Here is a 4,700-nt window from a genome sequence, read left to right on the forward strand (position 1 = left end):
AGTCCTGAGGTGCAGAGGTGCCGGCCTCTCCAGAATCAACTAGCTCCATCCCATTACATGAAAAAGTTAGAATGGGTATAGCTCAAATACCCCTAAAGAGTGTGAGAAAGATCAAATTTGATCTGCAAGTTTTACAGAGAAGGGAGGTATGCTGGTTTGAAAGGATTTGTGTGCACTAGAAAACCATGTTTTAATTCTAATAAAACTTCTGGGAACAATGGTGTCTTCTAATCCCTATTCAATATTATAAACTGGAAACTTTTACATTATCTCTACAGAGATGTGACTCAATCAATTGTGGTTATTAAACTTGATTAGATGGAGACATTTCTCCACTCATTCTACATGGGTCTTGATTAGTTCACTGTAATACTATAAAAGAGGAGATGTTTTAGAGGGTCCCTTTTGAGAATGAAGAGAGCAGCACAATCATGATAGAATGAGGAGAGAACCACAAAGTCCACCAGGGAGCAACCTTTGGAGAAAAGAAGGAGAATACCCCCAGGGGAGCTTCATGAAACAAGAAGCCAGGAGAGAAAGCTAGAGACTGTTGCCAGGTTTGCCATGTGCCTTCCAGTGGAGGGAGAAAGCTTGAACTTTATCAGCTTCTTGAACCAAATTATCTTTCCTTAGATGCCTTAATTTGGATATTTTTATAGACTTATTTTAATTTGAAGATTTTCATAGTGTAAACTCATAGCTTATTAAATTCTCCCTTTTTAAAAGCCATTCCATTTCTGGTATCCCACATTATGGCAGGTATCAAACTAGAACAGTAGGTTTTAACAAAAAAAATGAATATGATTAGTGCATCATTTTATTGATATTTCTTTTTGTCTCCTTTATTTTAGAGCAGCTAAAAGTAAATACTTAAATTGTGGAGTTGTAAACCATACCAAACTCTGAAATCTGTTCTACAACTAATTGTTGCAATGTGCTTTGAACTTTATTGTTTTTTCATATATATGTTATTTTCACAGAAAAAAGAAAAAAGTTATTTTTCCTGATAAATGCATAGCTATATTATGATATTGTGAACCATTGATTGGACATTTTGGATGAGTACATTGGATGTGATTATAATACAATAATATGATATGATATGGTATGATATATATACACATGTATATACCAATAAAAATTTTAAGAAGATAATGAATTTCAATAACTTATGATGATTGTATGCCAAGAATTTAAATTTAGTGCTTATATACCATTTACAAAAAAGTCTTCCAAATATTGGGAGCTGCTTTTGTCAGGGTTAGTTGAACCAATGTAGTAATTATAAAATTAATGAGAATTTATCCTAGGCTTCAAAAAAAATGCATAAATATTTGAGATGTTTGGGACACAGGATTTTCATTCTTTGAAATAAGAATTATAAAAATAGAATGGGGATGTAAGGTAGTACACCTTGAGGTATTTTATTAATGTTTAATCTTGATTAGAAGAATTGCTATTAGATATATTTAAATGTTTTTTGTTTCAATTAAAGGTAATAAATTTGTGATGATTTACTAGGTCATGGTTAATTAATGAACTGCCAGAAAATTGGGTTAGGAATTACATGTTAAAGTAAGTTCAAAATCTCACTCATTTGGATGAAAAAGGTGGTAGCAAAACCTTTTTTCATATCAATGTTAAATAGGTTAAACAGTGCAAAAATATATAATATGTTAAAAATAGTGCTTAACATTTTCCTATTGTTCTAGTTTGCTAGCAGCTGGAATGCAAATTCAGAACAGTTTTTTTAATGGAATATAATGAGTGTAGTTTATAGTTCTAAGGCTGTGAAATTGTCCAAATTAAAACAAGTCTATAGAAATGTTCAATCTAAGGCATTCAAGGAAAGATCAGCTATGCCATGGCTTTCTTGTAGCTCAAAAAGGGACTTTCTCCAAAATGTTTCCTCTTTTAAAGTATTGATGGGTGGAATTGCAACTCCATGGAAGCTATATGATCAAAAGTTACCACCCACAATTGGGTGGGTCACATTTCCATGGGAACAATCAAAATGCTCCCAGCCAGCAATATTGAATGAGGATTAAAGGGCATGGCTTTTCTGGGGTCCACTACAGATTCTGGTACATTCCACTATCTGGACCCTAAAAAAGACTTGTTTTTCCCATGTACAAAATACATTCATTCCAACACATTATCAGAAATCCTTGAGCTATTTCAGTTGGAATACAAATACAACACAGTTAAAACCAGTAGAGTCTCAAAGTCAGCTACAGGCAAAATTTCTTCATCAGTTCTGGACCTATAAAACTCACAACAAGTTATTTTCTGTCAACATAGAAAGGAGGAACAGTCACAGGATACATATATCTATTTCCATAAGGAGGAAGTCACCGGACCCAAGCAGTTTAAAAAATCTAACTCCTTTAGATTTCAAAGTCTGAAAGTCATTTATCCTTAGAAGTAAAGGGCTTTAGAAAGCAGAGGTCCCACCCTTTTCAAGGGCATATGTAGTGGCTTGCCTCTCTCTGAATGTAAACTTGGGGGACATTGGGAAACCACCTTTTTCTTAGCTCCACCTCTCCAAGCATCAGGGCTGCACCAGGACTCCCATCTTCAGAGCACATGCTCAATCCCAAGATGGGGTGGCAGTCAGGCCCTCCACAAACCCCAAGGAATGTACTCCACCCTCTCTAAGGCCTGAGGCAGTATGACTCTCCACTACAATTAGGTGGAAGGTCCATCCTCTGCCTTTGGGGCAAACTCATCTCTACCACTTCAGTGGGTCCTCTCTCTAGCCCAGGGCTTCTTGACTTCAGACATCAGCGCCCATGGTTCTGCCTCTGAAGATTTTTTACCTTCACATTGTCCCTTTTCTGAGCCTGCCAGTCCAGACTGGAAGTGGCTCTGTTTATATGCATCCCAAAGCACTCTTGTTGGCTTTCTATGCAGTAGCCTCAGATCATGACCGCAAACATAAGCAGCTTGCACAAATCTTTCCTGGATAACTCCATGTCCAATCCTGACTTTTTCAGAAATGGCTGAGTGGTTCCACATTTGGCCAAATCCTCACATGGGGTACCACTCTCTGGGGTCTCCACTCATGGAAGCCCAGAATTTTGTAGAACATCAATTTCTGGTTTCTTTGTACACAAGAGGTCAGTTCTCAGCTTATGTCTTTCCTGTTGCCTTTCACTATAAGCTGTGAGGAGAAACCAGGCTGCCCTTTCTACATTTAATTTGGAACTCTCTTCTGCTAAATATCCACACTTTTGGAGGAGTTGTGATGAGTTATGGTTTTTAAAATCTGCCTTCCAGCCAAAGCCACTAGTCAATTTTGCAGAATTATCTGCCATTTTTAAACAAGACTTGCCTTCCTTCCAGACAATAATAACAAGTGCCTCATTTCTGTCTAAGGTTTGATCAGAAGGTTCTTTAGAGTCCACATTTCTGCCAACTGTCTCTTCAAAGCATTCTAGGCTTTCTCAATTAAGCTCCTCACAACTCCTCCAAAAACTTCCTCTTATCCATTTAAAGAGCTATTACAACATGTTTGGCATTTGCAAATCACAGCAGCACCCCATTCCTCTCGTACCAGAATCTGTTCTAGTTTGCTAGCTGCCAGAATGCAATATACTAGAAAGGGAATGGATTTTAAAAAGGGGAATTTAATAAGTTGCTAGTTTACAGTTCTAAGCCTGTGAAATTTTCCAAATTAAAACAAGTCTATGGAAATGTTCAAACTAAGGCATCCAAGAAATGATTACTTGGTTCAAGAAGTTCAGTGACATTCAGCATTTCTCTCTTAGCTGGAAGGGCACATGGCAAACATGGCAGCATCTGCTGTCTTTCTCTCCTGGCCTCTCTTTTCATGAAGGCATTTTCCTTCTTCATCTCCAAAGGTCACCAGTTGGTGGACCCTGGTTCCCCTGACCTCGTGTCACTGCTAGGCTTTGCTGTGGCTTTCTCATGACTCAAAAAAGGGACTCTCTGTAAAATGTCTCCTCTTTTAAAGGTTCAATGGGTGGAGTCACAACTCCATGGAAGTTATTTGATCAAAAGTTATAACCCACATTTCATTGGGTCACATCTCCATGGAAACGATCAAAATGCTCCCAGCCAACAATATTGAATGAGGATTAAAGAGCATGGATTTTCCGGTGTCTAACACAGACTCAAACTAGCACACCTGTACATCAAGAAAAATGCAAATTTATGGCAATTTGACTTCATAATCCTATTTTACTGGAATTTTTTTCTTATTACAGAAAAATATTCTAATGGCATAAATTCCCTGTTTACTTTTGCCTGAGAAAGAATTCTTGGAAAAAACTTTCTCCTGTTATACCGAGGAACATGAAAAGAAATAAAATGTGTACTCTCCTACTATTTAGATTTCCTTTTCAACTTATTAAGTTGATCAGTTTTGTGATGTGTGACCATTATTAGGGTGGCAGAAATGGGAATTTATCAAGAAGAGATGCATTTTCCCTCTGGAATTCTAACTGTTGCTTTTGCAAAGGGAAAGGGAGCATGATGTAAGTTACAGAACAAATTACAGCAGGAACTCTATAAAGTGAGGAGTTTGTTTCTGTTTACTAGTACTTGCTGTGAACTGTATTATTTGACTTTCATCTTATTGACGACTTTTATTGGTAATGAAATCATGGAAACTGAAAAACAAAGAAAATACATTGCTAATTCTGGATTTTCTAAGCTAAAAAACATTAGATGATTGT

Source organism: Tamandua tetradactyla (genome assembly GCF_023851605.1).
Source record: "Tamandua tetradactyla isolate mTamTet1 chromosome 22 unlocalized genomic scaffold, mTamTet1.pri SUPER_22_unloc_2, whole genome shotgun sequence".
NCBI classification, from domain to species: Eukaryota; Metazoa; Chordata; class Mammalia; order Pilosa; family Myrmecophagidae; genus Tamandua; species Tamandua tetradactyla.